Below are 26,779 nucleotides of genomic sequence, written 5' to 3'. Positions count from 1 at the left end.
GAATATAAAACTGTTTTTTCTGGGCGATTGATTGACTGACTGCTCAATACACAGTCCAAAATTTCCCACCCCCATAACTCGGTCAAATCTCATCCGATTTTCACTTTTTTATGCTTTTTATACATAGTTTTCCCTCTTAAATAATCTGGCATTCAAATCTGAATACGTAAATTTTGGTCGAAATTCATGTCAAAATCTTACCCCTTAGATTCGTATATGTACATAGGTCGAAATTTCCCACCCCCATAACTTGGTCAAATCTCATCCGATTTTCATGAGGTTTGCCTTTTTATGCATAGTTTTCCCTCTTAAATAATCTGGCATTCAAATCTGAATACGTTAATTTTGGTCGAAATTCATGTCAAAATCTTGCCCCTTAGATTCGTATATGTACATAGGTCGAAATTTCCCACCCCCCTAACTCGGTCAAATCTCATTCGATTTTCACGGGGTTTGGCTTTTTATGCATAGTTTTCCCCCTTAAATAATATGGCATTCAAATCTGAATACGTAAATTTTGGTCGAAATTCATGTCAAAATCTTACCCCTAAGATTCGTATATGTACATAGGTCAAAATTTCCCACCCCCTTAACTCGGTCAAATCTCATCCGATTTTCATGAGGTTTGGCTTTTTATGCATAGTTTTCCCTCTTAAATAATCTGGCATTCAAATCTGAATACGTAAATTTTGGTCGAAATTCATGTCAAAATCTTACCCCTTAGATTCGTATATGTACATAGGTCGAAATTTCCCACCCCCATAACTTGGTCAAATCTCATTCGATTTTCATGAGGTTTGGCTTTTTATGCATAGTTTTCCCCCTTAAATAATCTGGCATTCAAATCTAAATACGTAAATTTTGGTCGAAATTCATGTCAAAATCTTACCCCTTAGATTCGTATATGTACATAGGTCGAAAATTTCCCACCCCACAAATATGGTAACATTGTTCTTGGTCGAAATTCATGTGATATGGAAACTTCAAATATCCTACATAGGCATAAGACAATATATCCCACCCCATAACTCGTTAAAATTTGTTTGTTTACAGTCCAATATGTTTCAACTCAGGGTATACCCGCTAGTCGATAATGTTTCTCTTCAACTTATTCACATAGATTCATGTTTGAATTATTGCATGCAACTCTCATTACTAAACAGCATCGTTTCAGCTCGTGTATCTCAATCGAAATATTGATAAATGCATAATCATCTCATCTGCATTTTGCAACGCTTAGCCATAATAATAATATCATGATCTTCGCAAAGGACTCGAATCATTTGTTAGCTTAGCACTCAAAACGAGTTGATTCATTAATCATTCATTCACTTGTCCCAACTATGAAATCGATAGTTCCGCTGCGCAGATCATAAGTCCAAGTGCAAGTTCAGTTCGTCTGCAGTCAGAAATGATTTTCGTCTTCTTTTAGCTGTATGAACTGTTATTGTGCATAAATGTGGCAAGTTGCCTTATGGGGCATGCCCCGGCCGAGTGGGTGGCTGTTAAATGCCGTTATACGAGATGCTTCGCACAGCTGCAAAAGTTGACTTCAACACTAGCTGCCTGTCGCTGAAGTGGCACCAAAAAGAAAAACTATGTGAGAAAGTGCTAGGGTCTGGCCGACTGGGAGATACCCTCGATATTTAAGCTAGCTGTAGGTGCAAGCATTAAATATTTATCGAATATATCTTTAAAATAAATAATAAGATCGCTTTGTTTATGATGAAAGAGATTATATATTTCTTTAGGCACGAGCCGAATATACCCTTTTTTTTAACCATTGCTCAATGGGTACAGGGTATATGAAAAAGTGCGTGGGTGGCCCACAGACTGCACCACTCGCTGGCACTCGCAGCAGCAACAACAACGGCGACTCCTCATCTTGCCGGCAGCTTCATTAACACTCGCTTCGGTTGGTTGTTGGCTCTTTGTTTGCAACTTTGCAGCTTTTGACACTCAACACGCTGAACTTCAAAGCGCAGCGATTAATCTTTTTGGCCAGAGAAGATATATTCATATATATTTATATATATATTCCGGCGGATACGCTGCAATTTGCGCTCATTTAGTTTTTGCCGTTTGGCCAAGATTCTGGGCTGGGGATTGTGCAGCGCTCGCTCGTGTAACTCCATTTCGCACCCTGAGCGAGAGGGGGGGCTCTTGAAGTTTCACTTCTCCAAGTGGAGGAGCCGCCGCCTCATAAATCATTGCCCAGGTGACTGTGGGCGTTACCAGCGTCCATTAGAAGCTTACGCAGGCGCAGCTGTCGCCGCAGCTGCCTTTCCCCTCCCCCTCTCGCTCCACCCAATCAGATCGCTGCCGCCCTCCTTCATGTTGCAAGTTTCTCCCGACTTATTGTCAGCTGCTGCAGCTTGAAGTTCAGTTCGCAGGCGTCGAGTGATTTGCTATTTTCATATTGTTCCAGATTGGCGTTTTGTTTGCCACTTGATTGTTGTTGTTGTTGTTGTGGTTGTTGTTGTTGTTGTTTTTGTTGACGCTGTCTGAGATTGGCCAGAGTCCGTGGCTTGGCCGCCTTTGTGGAGCACTGGGTCAGCAGCAGCAGCAGCGTCTAAAAATGCACTCAACTGTGAAAATTCTATGAAAATTGTTTATTGTTCAGTGATTGAATTCAATTTGGCGTGCGAAATGCTCGCGCAAAAAAAGAAAAACTCTTTTTTTTCCTATTCCTGAGCAAACAAACGCAAATCAGCCGATCAAAGCGATCTCTCAATGAGATCTCAACGCGAGATCTCCATGTCAAGATCTTGTAAATCATTTTTGTGCAGTTCAAGAGTTCACCGCGATTATGCGCTCAAATGCAATTGTACATTTTTTGAGCTATGGGAACAAATTTGGGGCGTTTTCGTAGTGGCAAAATTAGAAAGGAGCTGGCCGGTACATGCGGTCATATTCTCACATAACAAATATCTAAATACTTTTTGTGCGAATTGTGCTTTATTATGAACATTAAGATACGTTGAGGGACTTGGAGTACAATTTTTGGCTTAACAAGAAAATATGGTACTTTTCGATAATGCTAATGCTAATGCTAATGCTAATGCTAATAATATAATACTAATGCTAATGCTAATACTAATACTAGTGATAAGGCCATTGCTAATGCTAATACCAATACTAATAATAATGCTAATGGTAATACCAATATTAATAGTAATGCTAATGCTAATACCAAAAGAAAACTGCAAAAATTTAATATTAATTAATTAAACGAATTTACAGTGTAGAACAAATTAAACAATAGCTAAAAACGTGACCAAAATTCAAACAATTATCAAAATCTTTCATTCCCAAGAAATCATACCATATAATGTTTACCTTTAGATCAAGCGTAAATGCATTTATTGCTATTTATAAAAAGTGATTTACAAAGATTGAAACAATTCAAGCTCCGAAATGTGCCCGTAAAGTGCAAGGGAACTATATAATAACGATTATTATTGCAGCTGCTGCATTTTTATCGAATACAGAAGGCCTTGTTGCTCTCCTGTCAGGTGTTTATGGGCGGCATTTACGTTAATGCTAGCATTTGAAATGTTAAATCTAATTTCGCACTTTATGGCATTCGGGAATGGACTGTAATTTCTTGTATAGTTTATTGCCGCCCGTTGCCACATTCCAATTTGGCCGCTTGCTCCAGATATTATGCAATCGCCGTGGCTGGGGCGCACTTAAGAACATTCTCATTATCGAATTACAATCTGTGGCTGTGTTCGTCTCTAATAGCCAAGTTGTTGGCCAGGTTATTATGCTAGTTCGATTCTGGCTGCCTTTCATCTATTTGGCTTCTGCAATAACTTTCCAACCACGCAACAAGCGGCGGCTGTTGCCGTTGCTGCTGCTGCGGTTTGATTATTATTTTTATTGGTCGACTGTGGCCTGGCGCAGAGCGCATCGACAGCAATTGCCAAGATTGCGTCCTCCTCCAGCAGCAGCAGCAGCAGCAGCAGCAGCAGCAGCAGCTGTCTGATCCTCCTCCTCTCCTGAATCTCTCTCTCCTCTTCAGCGTTTGCTGTTGGCATTTTGTGTTCATGTTTTATCTGACTGTTTTGCTCCTGTGGCAGAGCCGAGCCGCATCTACACGAAAAAAATGCGGAAAATTGTTCGTACATTGCCTGCTAAACTGATGCCTTGAAATGGAAAACTTTACGACAGTGCAACGCATAAGCTCTTATCATTTGTTGCATCTCTCAAGGCAACGACATCGAAGGGGTTCGGGGTGCTACAGCAGAGAACTTGAAAGTTGTAAATGTGTGTACTCCTTTTTTTTTTTCTTCATGCATTTTTGTGTGTGTGTGTCTTTTTTTCTACTGCAAGCAATTCACTTTTCTATTTATCATGCGAGTGAAAAATGGGAAATTAAAGTTATTGTCTTTGTCTGAGAGACAAAAAGAAAGCAAAGAATAGAAAACTGGCGCAACGAATAGCAGCTGAAAATGCCTTCGAAAGTGAACTGCAAGAGGAAGCAGCATTTGTATAAGAAAAATATCAAGAGCAGAATATTTTGCAAGCTGTCGAAAATTAAATACACTTGCAGACAATTTGTAAATGATATTTAAATGGCTATATATCCATATTATTTTTTGTACAGACCAGATCTTTACTAGGTTCTAGATCTTGATCAAGAGCTTATATACCTAATGACCTCGCAGATTCATTTCTCAATTTGGTTACACATTTTGTGCTATATTTCGTATATCCTGAGCACAAGTGTATGAAAAATCTCTGCTACTCTCATAAAATGCGCCATAAATGTTGTGCCAAACAATTAGCCAAAGAATCGAACTACTGAATTGGCCAATTCAACGGGCGATTGGCGACTGGCAGCTGTTTCCTGGCCCGCATGTTTTGATTGCCTATGTGGGCGAGTGAAAGCAACAACAACAACAACTGAAGCTACAAAAAACAATAATCTTGGCCAAAACGATTGAACTAGCAGCAACTGTTGTTGCTTTGCTTGGCCATCAATTAGAGCGAACTTAAAACTGGGCCTCAAACCTGAGACTGAGTCAGAAACTGAGACCTTGCGCTTGAAACTTCAATTAAACGCTGCAAGAAAATCGTGCATAGACAATATTTATCAATCACCATTATTCTAACTGTTTTCGCAAAGAGTTGACTTCAGTTATGTGTTTATAAAGAAGCTGCAACGATTTTGCAAAATCGAAACAGACGGGTGTAATCGACTGCACCATACACTACTATGCAATACACAGCAGTTGAAGAGATGCTGCTAGTGTTTACTTGCGACTTTCAAACTGTTAGTCCAGTTAATCTTAAACTGTCACGTTTCGTAAACCTTACTGCGCAATACTCTGTTCATAGTATTAATGCGGCTAAAAACAGTTGTAAGGACTTCTTGTTTGTTGGTGACTTCAAAACTGTAAGCTCAGATACTTTAAAACTGTAAAGAAGATTTTTATGAAGAGGTCATCAAAACAGTTGAAAGCCTTCTCTTTAGTGACTCTTAGACTGTAACACATTCAATGAATTTCAAACGGTGACTTATTATTGAGATTGTTGGTGTTCTGTGTATCCAGTTTATGCAAAACTGTGACATATTAGTTTATCAATTTGTATATTTCAAATATTAGAACTGTCGCCTCAATAGCAGCTCTAAAACGGATCAATATAACCGTTTTCTGATTTGAAACAGGGTATTAAAACCGTAGCTGAACCTAACTTGGCTAAAAACTCATAACAAACGCAAAAGTTCAGGCGGCAGTTCAGTAGAACGCGCTCGCAGTCAGACAAGGGGGTAGGGCAAGGGGTGGGCTGTAGAGTGAAAGGATGGTGTGGAGGGGAGAGGGTCGGGCCAGAAAGGTTGCTGCCGCATGGGTCGGTGCATGCCACAATGAACTCGCAACTTTTAACTGTTTTTCCGCGTCGTCGTCGTCTATGTTTGCGATTTGTGAAAGCTTCTGCTGCTGCTGCGGCTTCTGCTTGCAACTAGCAGCTTCTGGCCGAGGAAAATGAGTTTGCGCTTCGGCTTTTTGAGCGGCTTCTAGTTGCCGCCGCACTGTGGTCGTCACGGCTCACTGCCGGCTGTTGGCTGGCTGCATGCAAGTTGGCCAACAAAACAGAGTTCTGCAAACAATGCATAAATTGTGCGCTTAAAAAAAAAAGGCCAAAACGACATTTCAAGCGACCAAACACGAAAGTAGTTCAAACTCTCCCGACGATATGCAAATATAAATGCAAGCGCTTTTTCGTTTGTTTTTCTTTTTGGCCAGAGCATGTCTGGCTCCCCTGCCTGCTTGCCTAATTAAAGCCACAGGGATGCCTGCTGTGCGGGCATATTGGCCAAGAAGAAATATGCCTAATAAATAGCTGAAATGAACCCGCAAAGATTTGATCGAAAAATGTCCAAAGTTCAGGCAAAGGTCGACCGAAACGCATTTTAAGCTTTATTTTGTTGCTCTTTTTTTAATTTGAACTATAATATTTTGTTAATGTGCTCATTTTTTCTACTTCTCTTTTTCTGTTCATTTTCAGGTAAGCAAAATGTGTGGCACAAAATCAACTTTTACCCACAGCTGATGTTTGCGTTTACTCGTATTTTATTGCCACGTAAGTAGCACGATCATAAATCAGAGGCAACATCTGCACAGACGGAAGTGTCTGGGGTGAAGAGTGGGGGGGGAGGGCAGCCGGACTGTGGGTTGGGGGCAGCCAGCGGTTTATGAAGCAGCTATGAAAACGAAAAGAAAAAGAACGGCTTGATGATGTCAATATTATTGTTGTTATGCAAAAACCCTACAAATGTTACTCATGGACTCAGCACGTGAGCAAAAAGATTAAGGGAAATTGAAACTGAACAAAAAAAAAAAAACTGAAAAAATCCAAAATAACTAGCGCAAAATGACTCAAGAAGAAGACATTTTAAGACAGAATTGGATTACTATGAACTATTTATTAATGTCAAGGCCAAAGGTAAAGAAAATCTACAAAAAAAAAAAAAAAAAACAATTTTGAAGCAAGAATAATAGATATGAAACTTGTAAGGAGTAGTATGTTATTTTATGCATTGTACATGTATTTAATATTTATTGATTTATTATTAAAACCTCACGCTTTTGCTGAAGCCAATTGAAATCTTTATATATCAGTTCAGTTGCAGTTCTTTCTAATTCTTAGTTATTTGCCCGATTATTAGCGTAAGTTTTCCTAGAGAAGTTCTCGCATTAATTGTTGCCTTTATGTCAAACCCTTTCTTAAAAAAAAAAAGTATGATAAAAGAATTTCTGAAATTTGAATCGAAGTCGTCTTGTTTCTCCAAAGAAAACTGCCTATTCAGTGCCCTTTCCCCATTCCCTATTTATAGGCATTATTTTTATTCGATCGTTTTCTCAAGCTCAAATACTCCTCATTTCGTTTGGCCCATTCACATGCCACGCCCATCACATGCGACTCTAAAAGATCTGCTTAACGCCGTAAACAATCTGTTGCGCAGCTTTTGACAAATGCCCAAAGATACATCAAAGCTTTACGAGTTTTCCCTTTTCTTGCCCTGACTTTATGGCGGCAAATTTGCCATAAACCTTTTTTTTTCGAAATAATTTTACGCATTTTTCGAATAAATTAATGCGCTGCTGTTTGGTGCGGCCTCTGTCAGCTTTCAATGGCTATCGAATTTTGTGCAATGTTTTACAGTATAAATAATTGGGCTTGTTATGAAATTTACATAAATTTGTTTATGGGTAGGAGGAGGAGTAAAAGGGGGGACTTAGGGGGTTCTACATACATGGGGGTACACATTGTTGTTGTTTTTGTTGTCGATGCGTATCATCTTCCAATGTTATTTTGACAGCTGCGACCCGTTCTCGATTTTCTCAGTGTGTGCGATCATTTGTCAAATCTTATTTCTTGTTTTTTCGGCCTTTTTCTCTCGAGATTGTCTTCTCATTTTTGGCTTGGCTATCACCGCCCGAGGTTAGTTCGAATTTTTAAGGTCCAATTTTGTTATGAAAATTAATCAAAATGCAAAAGATTAAAAAAAAAATTGGCCAGGCTCTTGCATAATATTAGTTTGAATTTCTTTTGTTTATATGATTAATTCGCAAAGATAATATGCGAGACTGGCATTAAAAGATCATTAGTTGTAAAATGCGTTCGCTGAAGGTGCGAATTATGCAAAAGCGGCTCTCCAATAAACATAATAAAACGCGTTGAAGGTGGCATTCAGATTATGCAAATTGAGCCCAAGGAGATAGTGTCAAAGATAACAGAATAGACCAAAATGAATGCAGCTTTAATAGATAAACACAAAAGAAAAAATCCCCCCAATCCCACATATAGAAATTCAAGAAATCAGAACCAGAGAGAAATTAGTAATTATCCTGATCTTAGTAGCAACATTTTAAATTCATTTTTGAGAAAGTTTTTCGTTCAGTTTATCAACATATTTATTACAGGCCTTTTCCAACATAATAGAAAACTTATCCAATAGCAAACCCAAATTTACAAAAAAAAAAAGGTATCTGCAAACATTTTTCATTTAGAATTAATATGCTCTTATGAAGTTAAGGTTTCTATTCAACATTTACAAGAAGTATTTGTATAATCCAGCGCCTGGTTTGAGTTTATAGGCGTGCTAAGAACATTTTACATTCCGCCCATCACTAACGGACTGTTTAGCACCTTTTTAACTGCTGCGCTTTAAAGTCAAAGACTCTATGCCAGAAATCCCTGAGAATGAAATGTTCGCCTGTTCGATGTTCGTCTATTCGCCAGGCATTTCCTATATAAATGTTAATGCGCGAAATTCCAGGCGAACAATACAATAACAGCAACAATTTAACACCCACACACGAGCAAAAGATACAGATACATATGCATAGATACAGATACAATGTAGCGTGCAATTAACAGGCGACTCGACTTCCTCTCTGCCTGGCAGCAGCAGCAAAGTCCAAAAGGTAGCGCAACAAATGTTGCTAAGCGACATGTTGCTGAGCGAGAACATGTTGCAGCAGTTGTTGTGCGCTTTCGAACATGTATGAAGCCAGCTGCAACTCTGACTCCGAGCTGCAACTCGCACTGCGAACCGTGTGTGCCTGTGCGCGTCTGTGTTTGTGTGTGTATCTGACGGATACGCGAACGCGCAGATAAACGCGCCCGGCCATAAGCAAAATGTATCTGCGCAGTGAGCGTTGGCCTCAGTAACACGCGAGCGCTACTCAAATGCAAACGTCGCCACGGACATCGAATGTCTGAATTAAACGCATGAAAAAAACGCGCGCGCGTTTCGCCGCATTTTTGAATTACAAAATTTTCCTTTTATAAAATAACCAAGTTATTTGTGAAATGTGAAAACTTGCAATGCATTTAATCGCATTTTCCGCATGTAAATAAAATATGGCAAAAAAATAGAAAATAAATATAAAATATATGTATATATATATATGTATTGAGAACTGCAGCAAATAAAAGTGAAGTTCAAACTGAATAAGAACGAAACGCCAGCATAAAAATTCCCTAGAAACATATACAGACACACACACGCACACACAGATACGCTCGCACACACAGATACGCTCGCACACGCCGGGGCAACTGTAGAAAAAGTGCATAACTACGTATATATAGAAAGCAAGAGAGAAGTTCAGGCGGCATTTTCTGTTTGCCTGCACAAGTGTGTGTGTGTGCTTGTTCTTACCCCCAACTCCGTGTTGTGTGTGTTTGTTTGCGAACCCGAGAACCAGAACGTGTAGCTGTATCTGTGTATCTGTGAGTCGCTTGCAGCTGTATCCGTAGCTGTGTTGTTGTCATCGTTGTCGGTTCTGTGTGCGTGCGCAAAACACTCGGACTCGGCCGAAACACACTAAAATACAAACTCAAACTGAAACTAAAAACAAAAAGGTAAACTACCTACTTTGCCTGCCTTTGCGAAGCAGCCGCAAAAGTGTACGAAAAACATACCGAAAACTTATAAAATACATACATACATATGTTTAATACTACAACAACAAGGACCATATACCATATATATATATCAAGCATATATACTTGAGCTATATATACCATACCCAGCGCCAGATTTCTTGAATCAAAGCGCTCTGATTTACTGCCTCTTCGTTTTGGGCACTTCCTCTTCATCGGCATCTTCATCTGCAGCTTCCTTCGCCTGCATTCATACAAAAAACAAAGAAAACTTCACAAAAAAAAAAAAAAAAAAACCTTAAGTTGAGCGCGCGTTCGCATCTTGTGGATACTTTTTTCTGTTGTTGTTGTTGTTGTTATTGTTGTTTTTGTATCTTTGTCGATTACTCAACCGAATTGGATTTAAGCGACATCAACGCAAATCTACTCCAACACGTCTGGTATGTCTTATGACTTATTATTATTTTCACAGTGTGCACTCGCTAATTGGAACTTGTTTAAAGAAATGTTGTTAATTTGCCAAGAGTTGCTTTTGTTTGCTAAAGAAAATATTAAAATTTATGCTAGTTTTTATATATTTTGCAATTGAACACAAGCGAAAAGAAATCTTTAAAATTACTTAGAAGTATATTCCTAACAAATCTATTTCTTTATTCAAGTTTTACTTAGCGAGTGTCTACTGCCTTGTAAATATATTTAATATTCATTGTGCTTAATTTTTGAGCATTTAGCAGTCTTTTTTATCATTATGAAAAGGGAAATAAAAAGAGACGAGGCACATTTTTTGCATGTGTTCGTTTTTATTTTCTTCACGCTTTAGTTGCTTTTTTTTTCTTTTGGTTAGTTGAGTCTTTGATATATGAAAATTTATTTTTTATTTGCTAATAACTCGATTCGTGAGCGTTCTATATGAAGAGTACGTCTGTCGCGAACCAAATATATATATATATATATAGTCGTAGATATGTGTGAAAAGTCGTGTGTGTCGCGCTCTTAATTATAAAAGTGACAAAAAGCACACGAGCACACAGATACATACATACATACATATATATGTGCATATATGTATCTGTATCTTTTTTAGTTTGGGCAAACCGGCAATTTAGGCAACAAAAATTGTTGCTGCCACAGCGAGGAGCCTCAGTTAATTTATCGTTCTTTTTTTTTTTTTTTTTTTGCTTATTTTGATCTGACATTTTTGCCATAGTTTTGAGCAATTGATGTATCTGCGAATGTGGCATCTGTCACATTATCTTTCATCTGCGGCAGTTTTGTTGAACATGCAAATAAATGAGAAAAACAACAACAGAAATTAAATTAAATGTTGCTTTTAATTACAACTTCAAGCAGCTGCCTTGCAGCTCAAGTTAAAGTTAATTTAAGTAAATCTCAAGTTTTAAATCTGAAAAGTTAAGCTATAATTCACTCACATATGCTCCAATAATTGATTTTTATTTGCGTTTTTTTTCGTAATGCGATAAACGCTTTTGAGACCCTCGAAAGACCTCAGCTTAACCCTTAGTTAGGGCCAACCCCTCGCGCACATTTAACATCTGTCTTGAAGTAAATTTGCAACATCCTGTTGAATGTTGGCCACATCCTTTATTGTTGCTGTATATCCTGACACAATCACACAATTTAACAGCTGAATCACCCTGCGTGTGACAGCTAAACACCCCCCGCAGAGTGCACATAACTTTTTTTTTAAAACCATGCGAATTACAACAATTCCCAATAACAAACCCAAACCCAATCCGAGTCATAGCTTCGCTGCAGCTGCTTACATAGTCTGCCCCAAGGCGTTTTGTGACAGATACAGATACAGCTACAGCTACAGATAGATACAGTGACAGATGCAGATACATTTGCGAGCATTCACAGCTTTTAGATGACGATGACGATGACGTCGCATCTCACATTGCGTTTTATTTCGTTTCGTTTAGTTTTGTTTTGTTTTGTCGGTTGCGTGTTTTGGGCAACAGAAAAATTGCCAAAAGCGAGGGTTGCTTCAGCTTATTGTGGTTGTTGTCTTGCCATTGTTATGAATGTTGTTGCTGGCGTTTATTGTTGTTGTTGTTGTTGTTGTTGTCGTTATTGGCACAACAAAGCGCAGCAATTAAATTTGATGGTCGTGTAGAGCTAACCTGCTGCCTGGCCAGCTGCGTGTGAAGGTGCTTGATGTTCTGTGTATGCCCTTTGCAAGAGGAGTTTGCTGTTCTCTATATACCCTGTGCTTCTGTATATAGCCTATGTAAGAGGTGCCTTACTATATATACTCTTTGCAAGAGCTGCTTGCTGTTGTCTGCATATCCCTTGCAGTTGGGTTTTATGGTTAAGTAAAAAGGCAAAAATAAGAAGGTTTTGAATTTTTCTTAAAAAAAGAGGAATTCTATATTCCCTATTTGTATTATAATAGATGCCTTAAGATAAGGAATATATTATTCTCACAAAAAGAATGCAAATGATTAATAGCCAAGAAATATATCGCAAGCATCGATTTATTGGAAGTATTCCTTTGCATTATTGAACAACTCTGAGGGTATCTAGGGCTTTTTATATGGGCAATGTAATGTGATAACATCTCATTTCGAAGTGTATTCAATATTCGACACTTCCACAAAACTAATCTCGTAGTTTTCTTCATGGCCTTTCATTTATTTGGTGGTTGATTTAGTTCTTCAAACTCTAATCAAATGCTGGTCTGCTTTTGGGTTTTATTCAATAAGTGGCCCGAGTGTTGATAGAGCCGAACCCCTCTCCCCTAGATGAAACGCGATTCATCGATTATTTTATTGCCTCTTCCAACCACCCACACTCGCAGACACACTCGCACGCACACACACACACACACTCGCACACACACTTAGATAAAAATACTTTCCCAGCCCGCATGGTAAGCGCGATATAATTGTTATGAGTGTCGCCCTTTGCGCTGTCTGCACCAAATATTGTTGTCTCTGGACTTGTCACTCGTGCCACAAGTTGTTGCACCGAACCTGAACCCAAAGCCGCGTGTCTCTCCATACCCCTTCCCCCTTTTGAATCACTTGGCGCTTCCTTTGGGGCCACGTTTCGTTGGCTTTGGTTTTCCTCTTTCGGCTTTGTGGTTCTCTTCACTAATTTTCGGAGTTTACCTTTTCGACTTTATCAGCTGCTGTTTATCGCCGCTTCTTATTGAATTTCGGCGCAGTTCGTTGAGCTCTCTCTCTCTCGGTCTCTCTTTCTCTTGCTTTGTCTCTCTCACATTCTCTCTTCTGCTCTGGGCAAATTCTCAAGTTGTCTCCGCGACAGACTCGTGCTACGTGCCGCTTCTGTCTGGCCTTTTTGGCCTCAGGTTCTTGAATTGATTTCGTTAAGTCAACTAAAACGTGTTTTTATTCTCTTTCTTCTTTTTTTTTTTATTTTGGTTTTTGGCCCAAAACTCGTTTTAAGGACGTTCCGCGCAAGTCCGAGCCGCGTTGCATCTGCAACTTTGCATCTTGCAACGCGCCTCTCAATTTGCGTAAGTTTTTATGACTCATTTTGTTGTTGTTGTTGCTGTTGTTGTTCCTAGCCGGCAGATTAATGGCCCATGTAGAAATTCCGGATATGAGCAACAGATGTGTTTTTCTTGTTTTTTAATATTTACTTTTTAATTAAATAAACTCGAAGTGAGGAGTCTGCTGGCTGGAGAAGCTGGCAGCTGAAAAGATTGTTCATAGCCAACCAAAATTCATTCTACATATTTTTGTATAAAGTGGGTTTAAGGAGCTAAAGCAGACAGTAAAATATTTTTCTTAGGCTAGCCTTAGTTGTAACTAATCTATCCCTCATTTAAATAAATAAGGTATAAGAGCTGAAACTTAAGGCATATGCTTTTGAGGCTTAATTGCTTGCTAGTTCATGATTTGAATTCAGAATATTATCAAAACAAAACAAATCGTTAGAGATGCATTCTCATACTTCAATCTCAATTATATATCGAAATGAGAAAATTGTTCTTCATTGTTTCAACAAATACTTCAGTAGCTTTTAAGTTTAACTTATATTGGACCCGAAATTCATGTATAAAGGTCATTTTAGGAGATTTCATTTACCAAACCTTCTTTCTTTCTTTATTTCTCTTTATTATTATTAACTTTCCAAGGATATTTTGTTTTAGTTATGGGACATTCTTGATGTCAGCTTCTGTCTCTCAAAGAAATTCAGTTGAAATATTAAGAGGCTATTGAAGTGACGGAAAATCGGAGTCTAAAGTTATTTTCCAGTTGAAGGTATCCACATCCTGTTTGTTGTTTATTATTGAAGTGAAATCATTTCTCCATCTTTTGTGGAGATCTACAACTCTGACAAAGATTATCTCATGCCGAGAAAATTCCCTCAGTCAACAGCCAAATGTTGATCTCTCTTATAGTACTTTTTATATATGACTTTTCCGTTGTTGCGGCTGTCACGACGAGGCCTAACATAATGTTAGATATTCCGCATCTGGCAGTTTCAATTAACGCATCAAGATATGCCTGTCCTCAACCCCTGGCCCAAACAAATGCTTGATTGCTGTCTTCCAGAATGACAAACGCGCATTCGCATTTGGCTAAGTTTTTATTCCTTTAATTTTGTTGTTGTTGTTGTTGTTTTGTATTTGCCTTGCCACAAGCGGCGTGTGTGTGCCACACGTGCCGACCCCTTTGGGCCATTTGGCGACGCAGCTGCTGCAGCGCCTGCCGCAACTCATTTGCAGAATATTTTCCCAGTTTTTCCAGCTGCTAAATAAATGCAAACGTAATCATCAAAGTAAGTGGAAATAAATGCAGCGAGCGCAATAAAAACAAATGATAAAATAAAGATACAAGCCATAAAGAGATAAAGGGAGATGGCCAGCTAGATAAAATGAGAGAGAGAGAAAGAGAAAGAGAGGTAGTCATTAGGCTGCCGCTGGCAATATTTTTATGATCGCAGCACAAGGCAAACCGGTGAGATAAGTGAACAGGAAACAGGAATCTCAAGAGAGAGAGAGAGAGAGAGCGCTAGAGCCAGAGCTAGAACATGCGCTGCAGGCACCATGCTGGCTGTTAATATTATTTAAATATCTTGGCATTCATGTTGAGCCCCAAAAGATTTATGCATATTTGCGTGCCGCTGACAAGTCGCTTAGCCAGTCGCTAATGAGATTTGGTTTATGAGATTGCCGCAGCGGATCTATAAAAATTAGAAGAGTCCAGCCTCCAATTGACACTTGCTGCTTATCGAGCAAATTGTTTTTCCAACACACCCAAGAAAATATAAGAAATTAAGTGCAAGCAATTCAAAGCTCAACCGTGTCTGCCACAGTCCAATCTGTACACACAATTTGGCTGCCTGCTGCGGGCCCGGCCCACACTTTAAATCATTGACATTGAAATCATTTTGACCGTAGCTCATTTTGTTTTAAATTGCTCACAAATTCCTCGCTGTGCAACAATGAAAAGTGAAATCTTGGCGCACTGGAACAAAAAGAAAAATTTCCATCTAAAATGCTTCTTTCTCAAGAAAGCGCAGCAAATTGGTAGAAAAATACTACAAATCAAATTAATAATCATGTGTCTTCAAAAGGCAAAGAGCCTAACTGCCAGAGCTACCAAATTCGTGCCCCATTCAAAATTGTTGCTCGACGCCCCCATTGAATGCGCGCACGCCCACTTTACCGAATACGAATCCGTTCGGAATTTGCACGTAATTTCGGCTTGAATACCCAGTACAGATTATAATGGGGGTGTACTAAAAGTTCCAGAGGCAGAAGAAGACAGAGGTCTTTGAGTACATGGAAGGGAAAATTGCTTTATATGGAGATCTTATGTATTCATTTTTGAGAACTTTCCTCGTTTTCACAGAATTGCTAAATATCGATTTGATATGCGATTTCTTAGAATATATCCCTTATAACTAGGAATATTGGCATACAAATAGAGCATCAAATATAAACGCCTTTTTTCCAATAGGGTATGTCTGAGTCGATCATTTGAGAGCAACGTTCTCTCACTTGTTTTAATGTATTTTTTTTGTGTGTTTCTTTGCGGCCAGTGCTGCAATTCAGATCGGCCTCATTATTTTCGGGGGTAATGAGATTTTATAAGTATGCTGGAAAAACGATTTGTTTTTCCTCGATTATTGTTAATTTTTTTTTTTGTTTTTTGCTGTTGTTGCTTATTTGTTTAAAGTGGTTTTTGAGTGGACGCGGGGAGTTTTCATATGCACTCTAATAAGATTTGTAAGTGCATTAAAAATGGGTTTCATTAGAGCATTATAATACCTGGGGTTAATGTAAGGTGCTTGATTGAAAACTAAACATGCGATTAGATTAGTTCAGGGATGTAAACTAAATTGCGGCACATTTATTTTAATGGATCAATCTACAAATTTAACAACCTCAAGAATGGTTTAACTATGACTTTTGGGTCAACTTTTGGTTAGAGATAAAAAATGATGGATATTTGTGAGCTTGCCGCAGCTTGACAAATGTAAATTTCGAAAGCTAAGCAAATGTTTTAACTGTTTTTTTTTTTTCTTCTGTGGATTGTTAAGCCATGCAACATCATTAATCATCGATCGCTGTTGTTTACATCTTTGCATCTGCCCAGAAGCATTTATGATTTCCCAAGCCAAATAGCCTTGGGGCCAGAGTTGTGGTTGTAGTCTGTGCGTTGAGTTGAGCAAATCGATTTATGGCTTGTCTTGTGTCTATGTTCTGTAATTAGTAAAATACTAAACTAGTTTCTGCCACAAATGTTGAGAAGTCACCGACAAGCGGAGCAACATGGGCAACATTGGCAACATGTTGCGCGGCAGGACAAGGCGACAAGTGTGTCGAGTCGCGTTTGAGATGCAGTCAAAGTCGAGTGTCGACGAGTGTTGAGTGTTGGACAACAGCAAAAAAAAAAAAAAGAAGAAGAAGAAGAAAGAAAACAAAGTTAAAAGAAATACGAATTCAAGCAATGCCCGGACGACAATTCCAGGTAACAGCTGAACGTGCAACATTGCAGCTGCCACACGAGTCCACGAGTCCAGGCCAAGGCAATTGTGGCGGACAGTCTGCTCTGGATTTATAGCCGCACCGACGCGTCGCCGCGCGTACTTGCCACGATTGGCGACTGGCGACTCTGGACTGGGACTTGCCTCGCCTTGAGGTCAATGGCATCTTTCTTAACTTCTTTACAGCAATTCTCTTCGCGTTGTTGTTGTTGCTCTCTTTCGCATTGGCAGTTGTAAAACAACGAAGCGCGAATTATTATTTCAGCGAAGCGAAATGGAAAATGTTGTAATAATAAAGTGGCGACTACAACGACTGAGACCCAAACATAAACACACAACGGAACTAACTAGCAGTCCAGCCCAACTCGGGCCAAGCCTCAACTCCAATAGATTACTGCCCTGGCAGCTGCCTGGCCTCGCCTAGCCCCCATTGCTGCCACTCACACCACATTCAACTTGCTTACTTACATCACATTTCCGTTAACCTAACACGCAAACCTTCTACCAAAAAAAAAAAAAAAAAATGAACTACTAGAAACCATCCAATTGCTCAGTTTGTGCCTAACCTTCTTCTAGGAAACTAAATTAAAAGTGTACGGGCTGTGGCTTTAATTGCAATTTGTTAAAGCGTTTCGCTAGAAGGTAAATGAGCAAGAGATTTAGATGTAAAGCTAAAGGTACAGATTGAGATATAGATATATTTAGATATAGATATAGATATAGATATAGATATAGATATAGATATAGACATAGATATAGATATAGATATAGATATAGATATAGATATAGATATAGATATAGATATAGATATAGATATAGATATAGATATAGATATAGATATAGATATAGATATAGATATAGATATAGATATAGATATAGATATAGATATAGATATAGATATAGATATAGATATAGATATAGATATAGATATAGATATAGATATATATAGGTATAGATCTAGATGAGTAATATATATCTATATATAACAAAGGTGGAAGATGTATATATAGATTCCACAATAGATACAAATACAGATGTAATAGTTACCATGATATAAACATAGTTATAAATTTGGCTAAAAATACAACTACAAATTCACACAAAGATACATTTCACGTACGCATCTACAGATACAGCTAGATGTTTAATTACAGTTAGTGCTGTCAGTTGCCTACTTTTCTTTACTTTTTGACTTATTTGTTCTCTAAAGTGATAAATTACTTACAATTTTTATCTAATCAGTGATTGTTGTTGGGGGAAAGTGACGCCTCGCTTGTGCACTTAATGAGTCAATTAAGTTTATCTGCTCTCGCTGTCTCGTGTCTGTATCTGTATCTGTATCTGTATTCGTATGTGTGCCTGTGTCTGACTTCCCTGATTGAAGAACGCAATTGAATTTAAGTAGCTGAAGCTTAAGTTTTAATTGCGTGCTGCATTTATATTTAGAGAGCTGATAAACATTTATCTGATGAAGCTGATTGTGAATCACAGAACTGACAAAATCAAAAGATAATTAAAGCCTATGTTCAACAAGGTTGATTTGCATGTTGCTAAAAAGTAGTTCCTTGTTGCTTGATTCCTATTTCAAGATTAAGTATGACATTTTTAACTTTTCCCTTATAACATTCTTGATATTGTCATTTAACAGAATCTCAGTTACAAAAATATTGGGCTAAGCTTTTAATTGAGTTTTTAAATAAATGAATTTTATTGTTGTTTATAACTTAAAATTCTCATCAATTTCATTAGCTCCACCATAAATTACTCAAATTAATTTTTTATTATTCTCTCTTATTTTTCTTTATGCATTTTTATTTTTCAAAAAATTTAGTGTATGTAAACGTTGCCTCAAAATCGAACAATTTCAATCTGATTGACTTGTCTTTCGAATTTTTCTGTTTTCGTATAGTTCTTTGATATTCCGTTCTTTCGTTAAGATTCGCCTTTCAGTTTTCTTTTGTTTTCCCATCACATGCCGCAGAACAAGTCCATTTCTTTCTAATTATGACATCTGACTGACATTTTGACTGTGTGTCAAAACAAACAAAAAGGCGCTCAAAGAGACTATCCATTAGTTGTGCTCATGTTAAGCAGTTTTTTTGTGTGCTGCCACGCCCCCAACTCTCCAACTACCTTTCTTTATTTCTCTCTCTCTCTCTCTCTCTCTCTCTCTCGCTCTTTTGTACTCTACTCTGTTAGTCATCTACAAGTTTTTATGGGTCTCGAATTGTGCGCTTTGTTTCTGACCATAAATTTCACTTTCAGGCAACAGATTTCTGGACTTTTGTCTGAGCTGAGTTCAGTGTGTGTGTGTGTGTGTGTGTGTGTGTATGTTTGCTGCAGTTAATTGGTTTATCACGCACACCACTTGCACTTGGCACCAGTGGAAGCACTGTAGAAGCAGCGTACCATGAGGTACTTGTGCATATTATATATGAAAAACACTTTCGTTTGGCGCTTTTTTCTGTTTCTTAAGAAAAAAAATGAAGAAAAAATAAAACAGAAAGTGGCCCTTTGCTTGGCTTGGCTGATTTTCACAAGCGATAAGAAAAGTCAAAACAGTTACAAAAGCTGCTTGGCAATGAGGTAACACAGTTGCAGGTAAAAAAAAAAAAAAAAAGGTGCCAATTTCCAAAGTGCACTCTCCCTGGTACGCCTCGGGAGTTCCAAGTCGAAGTCCGATTCCGAGTCTGAGTCTGAGTCTGTGTCCGGCCAGTCATTATCACCTCAGCTGTGGACTTTTGCACCTGACTGACTTCCAAATTTAAGAGCTGACATTTCGCTTTAATTGCTACTTTTGCTCGATATCTTATCGTATGTATATAATTTATATAATACATACGTCCTAAAAACTCTTTTTTTGCATTCCAAAGAGATTTTTTTTATTACATATTATTATTATTTGGTTGCAACCGCAAAGAAGCTGTTCGAAGAAATTTGATATGTGCAGCATTTAAATATACATTTCGTATACCCTATAAATTATATTATATTCTGTCATGTTTGTCTCGCTGTGCGTTTGATCTGAGAGATTATTATTCTCATTGTTATGAGAACACTTCGCGTTAGAGTACAGGCTGTTTCCACTTTGGAACTACATTAACTTGTTATGAAGATCTTCCTTTTGTTTTGTTCTTATTCTTATGAGAGCTTATGTCATTTTCTTTTACATATACACTCATTTGAGAGCTTTGCAGCTCTGACCTAACGCTATAATTAATATAGCATCGAGAAACTAAAAAAACTGGCATTTGGTTCTTTAGAAAAGTTCGCTAATAATTGTAGTTAATATATAATCGATAATGTTACCATAACTGACAACTGGAAGGGCATTCAATCGTCTGCTTTAAGCTACATTTTCTGGTTACTTTTTAAGGTGCGAGCAGCTTCTCACTGATCCTGCCTGCGAGTTGACAAGCAACGTATCAATTTGCCTTTGACTCCACAACCACAAGAAAAGCCCAACAATGTTGTTGTTTATTTTTTCTTTTGCCTTGTCATAAGGCTCACAAGTTTCTTGAGACTCTCTGTGCGAACCCCTCTGCCAGCAAAAAAAATAAAAATAAAATATCTTTCGCTTGCAATCTCTGTTTGTGCATGTCTCTCTTTGGCCTCCCCTGCTGTGTTTGCATTTTGCATAATTTTTGTTGCTGCTGTAAATGAAACAAAGACATCATCGATATCAAATGCCACTCCAGAGACTAGAGACTGCCAGGCAGATCCATAACAACTTCATCTGTTTGGCTTCAGCCAAGAGTTTGGCTTCCAGAGTTGGCAGCTGCCTTGCGGCAACAACAACAAATGTTGCTGCATATGCCTTTTGAAACCTTTTTTTCTGGGTCAAAATACAGCTTAAAAATCGGCTTAAAAGCTCAAGTTTTTAATTGATTATAAAGCGGCGATTAAAACTGACAAATATGTCTGGCTGCTTCATAAAGTATTGCCAAACTTTTGACTATCAGCCCAAGCGCAATTCAATTTTGTGCTAGTTTTTCCTTTTATTTTTCTAGCAAGGCGCACCTCTAGCTTTAGTCGTAGCTTTATCTGCTCCAAATTATTTGCCCACACGTCCAACCGAGGCAAGAGTTTCAGTCCAGTCGGAACAATGTCGTAATTTTCATAAAGCCAATGGCCAAAAATACTTTATGGTCATTAAAAATTCAGCTAAAAGTGGAAAAATTGAAATATCTATAGGCGAGAGGCGCAACATGCAGCTGCTGAGCTTCAATTTTCATTTTCCAATTAACGCCAGAGCTGTGAAAATATTTATTTTCCGATATTCAGTTATGAGAAGTCAGTGAAAAGCAAAGCATTAACAGAGACTGCCGAGCCCAGGCAAAGACAATAAAAGCCAATAGACTCTCGATGCGGTTGCCAATGCTACTGTCTGTCCGACTGAACGGACTGACTGACGGATGGCTGGCTCACTGATTGAATGAATGCAGGCCTTAATGTATCTCGGATTTGGCCTGCAGTTTTCGTACGCTTCACACATCGTCAGCTGCGACGGTACAAAACTATTTGGCGGCCTTTTTGATTTGCAGCTAAAAGAAATAATTTTGGGGAAATGCAATAAATGAAAGTAATATTGGTATTTTTGTTTCTTTTTTTTTAGTTTTTAATTGCATTGCAACTGATATTGATTTTCATGACCAGTTTCGGTTATTCACAGGCTAACTTAAAAGCTCTGCTAAATTATTTTCACGGCCAAGAGTTTTTAATGTAGAAAGACGAGCAGGTCTACAGAGGCAATGAATACTCTATCCTGTAAGGGAATATATGAAATTATTATAGTAATAGCTTTCTATATTTTTCACATATATATTCTATGTCACAAGCCAAAAATAACATATATTGGTAATTTTTCTAAACACAATTCTCATAGACCCTTCTATTCCTGCTTCCCAGTTTTTAAGTCATATAAGTATAGTTTAGAAGACTCTGCTGTTATATCAGATGTTCTTAGCGTTTAATTTACATTTTCCTCTATGCACAAAGAGAGAAACTGAGCACTTGCAGATAAGCAAATGCTGCATCGCAAAACGTGGAATAATTAAATGCATGAATCATCTGAATGAGCCATAAATTAAACTCATGTGCACTCACAACACTACAGAACAAACTAGATTTGTGGGCGTTCATTTTATTTTTATTGTTACTATTGTTATTAGCTGCAAACAAAGTGTATTCTTTAATTTAATTCTCATCATTATCAAGAGCTACAGAAACCCATTTAGTTTTACGGCATTTTTCTATCAACAATTTGGTTTCACATTAATTAAATTTGTATAAAATTTATGCATTGTGCATGCACATAAAATAAAATTCTACTCAACTTTGTCACCACATTTGAGTGTCTTGTGGCGCGACCCAAAAAACCACAAGACCTTTTTCCCCCTTTTGCTTAATGTACTTCTTTCACTTTACGATCTTTCTTATATTCTTCTTATATATATGTATATATATATATATATATATATAAGACAATTTGTGGACTCTGATTTGCTCTTCGTGGCAAAGTTCAAGTTTTCAGAGAGTTTTATTTTTACGAGCCGACAACAAAAGCTAATAAAATTCTACAATTTTTTTTCTCTTTCTTTGCAGGTAAGCAAAAAAAAACCGTTTTCTGAACTACACAAAAAGAAAAAAACAAAGATTTTTGGTTAAATTTCGTGAGTATTTTTGTAATTTGTATAATTGTATTGAATATGGCTCATGTGATTGTTGTTGCTATATTTTTGGTTGGCCAAGCCTTGCTTTGACGCAAACCGCAATAAATTCCAGGCAAATCATTTTTTTTTAATTATACTCTATTGTCGGAGTCATAAAGAGTATATTGGTTTTGTCCGTTAAAACTTTTAATTTGAAATATCTTCTCATATATAACTATGTCCGATTAAGTTAGACGCAAAGTTTGTAATCTATTAAAGTTTTGGATCATAAATTGGGCAGGTTAACTATTTGCTAAAGGTTCGGCGCCCACAAATTGCTAACAACACAGTTTGAAGCCCACTGATTGCGGCTTACAGTTTTAGAGCCACCAGCCTAGTCGATGGCTTCCATAGCATCAGAGGAAGAATTACATAATTACACTCAAGCGTTTACAAATTTCAGTTTAAGAGCCACAGTTTAAGAGCCACTGATTGAGGACTACAGTTTTAGAGTCCCCAAGCCAAACGATAACTTCTACAGTTTCAGAGCTAGAATCAGAAAATTTAATAGGCTTCTGCCACGCCCACTCAAACGAACAAGACCACAGTTTGAAAGTCACTAATTATGGCTTACAGTTTTAGAGCCAGCTGCACAGCCAGACTCATCTCGACTAATTAAAGTGCTAAATTTACCGTGAACAGAGTATGGCACAGTCGATCGCAACAGTTTTAACATATTTCTTTTCCATTGTTGTGTGTTTGGCTTAATTTCTGTGGCTTAAATGGTTATCGATAGATGCAGCCGCAGTTGCCAGTTGCCAGTTGGCAGTTATGAAGTTGGCTTTATTGTGAGCATTATGTGATTATATGATGATTGTTGTCTGCGCGGAGGGGTGGATAGAGCGCCGGCAGGCGGGGCTGCGGTCGCGGGCATCTATGCAATTGTCTGCATTGCGCTGCGTGTGCACCAAATGAGATTGCAGAGATCGTTGCCTTTGGCCAAATGCCGACACACACGGCAAATTGCACAAGAGCCGTTGTAAGTAACTGTAACCAGTCCAATATTTATTTTATTTTGTAGCCCCCCTCCCCCCCTCCACACTACAGACTTCAATTCGAGAGCGATTTGCGTGTCAAATTCAGGCTTCCCTATATGCATAATGAATGGCTTTAAAAATCTAATTAGACAGAGCCATTGTTGGCTCTCAGTTATGGCCAATAAAAAGAAAACACGACAAAGAAAAAGAGTCCAGAACGTGGTTAGCTTCAAAAACTAGACTCTGGCCAAGACGGCAAAGGAAAGTTGGCAGTTCCGGGACCGTATTTCGTGTTTTGCAAATGCAAACAATAAAATCTGCTGAAGCAAAGGGGTGAGTGGCCAAATGCGCGGGTTTGGAGGGGAGAGGATCTATGCCACAAAGCACGCGCACTTGCCTCGGCTTGTGTTGTTGTTGCTGTAGCCGTAAATGGCTGATGAGGCCAACTTAATTATACCGTTGCACAGATCTCTTTGTTTTGGTATGGTTTTTTTGTTTTTTTGGCCACACGTTTACCTCATTTGCAAATTGCGGCACTTTCAAAAGGGCCAAGACTCAACAAATACCTACACAGAAAGGGAGAGAAAAACAGAAAGAGAGAGAGACAGAGAGAGATTGTGCCATTTTAACCCGTCAACTTAAGCGCTTTAATTGCCACTTTGCGACTTGGCCCGATGGCTTCAGTGTTGTGCAGAGCTTTAGAAATGGTAACAGGCCTAATGCACATAAACGTGGCTTAAATCTAACCAAGGGAAATGCTTAGAAAGAGCAAAAAACAATCGAGTTTCAACCAATATTTTATCGAAAATTGATCTTGTAATTTACACTAGAAAACAATCCATTATTCAAAATGGCATCAAACAAAATAATTGTTATGAATATTTGGAGTACTTCAATTCTGTCAGCTTTAAGATAAAAATTGACAGAAAATTAATGTCTAGAACTCGATACAATACAGCACTTCATACACAGTCTAATACGTAGAGTCGATTGAAAATAAATAACTTATTTCAGATTCTAGATTCAAAAATATGTTTTCCCCAACAACAACAAAAATAAAAACACAACGCTTGAATAAAAATCAAAAAAATAAAAATGAAATACATAAATAACTAAATAAATACATTAAACAAATCAAATTTTAATGCAGAATTGAACGTAAATAAAAACAAATATGATTCTGTCATCAAATTTGCATGCAGAATTCAACAAAATTCGGCTGGAGAAAGATTCCATAAACAAACTGTTAGCAATAATATATAAATCAGCTTCGTTTTGGCAAAGTAGGTTCTAGCGTATGATCTCATCGCGAATGGCATGAGTGCAAACCTCACAATTTCGCGTCGCAGTTGACAGTCAAGTGGGGCAATAAAGTTATCTTAAACCAACACATTTCGTCCATATGACAACTGCACAGTGAAAAACACATTGAGTAAAACCCTCGCCTGGGCACCTGCCTTTGGTCACATATTCGTGGCAACGCCCGCCCACAAGAGCAACCGCATTTATCAAAATGCTTAGCACTCGGCCAAAGCCCTTGTATGGTGCCCTATTACAACATGATATATGAAGTGCGATTGGGGGAGTGTATCACAAATGCAGCTGATAATGAAAGAGAGAGAGAGAGAACCGTGTTTGGGTTTGTTTATATCGTAATGAGACACACACGACCATTAAGTGAACATATGGCTGGGTATGCCACTAATTTGCCTGAGCAGCCGGCAAAGTTTTCCAACCAGTTGCCTCCGCAATTTCCCAACTATAATACATAATTTAAATGTAAGCTAAGCACTTAAATTATGATAAAAAAAAAAAAAAATAAAGCACGAAATGCGACCGGAAGCCGCAAACATCTATAAAAAACAAAAAAAAAAACTCACAGCTCGCAATGCGTAACGAACGAAAGGCAACGATTTTAATTTGGAGAATTGTCTATGTTTAGTACTCAAACTTGCTGTGGAGCAGGAACTCCATGACGACATTAACTGCAATTGCAATTAACCCACTTTGTTTTTGTGCCCAGCTACAGCAGAACATTAACTCTCAATGCCATGTAAACTGGCACCGTGCCGTTTTTTTTTTTTTCAAAATTCAAAAATTAAATGAAAAAATAAGTGTATTAAGCGTGAAATTCATCCTATAATTTAGTGAATTGCTACCGAAATTTAGAAAGTTTTGATTTAGTTTTTATAGTTTCAAATGGGATGCCCTTAGAATAATTTTAAAGTATAAATGTATATGGTACTTTTTATTTATTGTCCGCTTCAATTAACGGACTGCATCCGCTCAATTTCCGCTCTTTAAAGTTTGTCACAAAAACACTTGTTCACATAATTTCCACTCTTTTGAAGGAAATTGAAAAGAACTTTAAAATACTTCTTCGTGTGTATAAAGAATTGAAGAATACTTAAAAAGGCTTTACCACTAATTTAACACCCTTTTGTTTATTTTCCACCTATTTTTCACCCCTACAAGTGGAATTTTTCAAAGATATATATTTACAAACTCCTTCGATAATATGCTTGAATGGAATCCATTGACAAAAAGTCTGTTAACTTAGGTTTTTCACCAAAAGTACATTCTCCAAAAAGCGCAATTTTTCCACCCTGCAATTTTCCAACCGTGTGGGTGGAGTTGAGGAAACCCTAGCCAACTAAAAGTAGTCACACACAAGGCAACACACACACATCAAATGTATATTTATACACATGACAGTGCCATTTGTCTCGTGTTCTCTATCAAATAATTACGTTCTACCATATGCCAGCTCTCTCAGTCTATTGTTTCATTCGTTTTCTGTCATTCTTCTGGGTTTCTCCCCATGTTCGCCGCATTCTACACAAAGTCGAGACCCAGTTAGGGTCAAGTGCAAACTGGCATACCAAAGACAACCCACAGCACATGCTGTTCTTGCTCTCATTCCCATTTCCGATTCCATTACCATTCCTATTCCCATTCCATTCACATTCCCATTCCGTTTCAATTTGCCAGTGCGAGACTTTTTAATAGTTTCGTTCCATTGAGTGATCTTCGCTCACTCCACTAAACTCATAATTTTCCGACCCAAACTGGAAACAATTTCCTTTTATGGTTATTTTCAGTTGTTGCTGTTGTTGTTCCTTTTGTGCGCTACTCTATTTTGGTACAACGCACTAAATTTTCACTGCATTTCCCAACCAGCCCACCAAGTTTTTGGCAGTT

The 26,779-nt window shown here is 38.0% G+C and overlaps 1 protein-coding gene across 6 annotated transcripts in view; it reads left to right on the top strand.

Moving 5' to 3' along the window:
• The window catches only part of klar (klarsicht), a 171,637-nt gene that overhangs the window by 71,723 nt on the left and 73,135 nt on the right, over positions 1–26,779 (top strand). The window contains exon 1 of one of the 6 annotated variants that reach the window (XM_032434634.2): positions 10,206–10,343. The exons of the other annotated variants lie outside the window; for them this stretch is intronic. The gene's annotated coding sequence lies outside the window, so the exon portion shown is untranslated. Of the gene's footprint in view, positions 1–10,205; positions 10,344–26,779 lie in introns of those variants that run through there. 6 annotated transcript variants of the gene reach the window in all.

Source organism: Drosophila virilis, chromosome 3 (genome assembly GCF_030788295.1).
Source record: "Drosophila virilis strain 15010-1051.87 chromosome 3, Dvir_AGI_RSII-ME, whole genome shotgun sequence".
Lineage (NCBI taxonomy): Eukaryota > Metazoa > Arthropoda > Insecta > Diptera > Drosophilidae > Drosophila > Drosophila virilis.
Note: the sequence above shows the minus strand (reverse complement) of the source record. Positions and strands in the feature narration are given on the sequence as shown.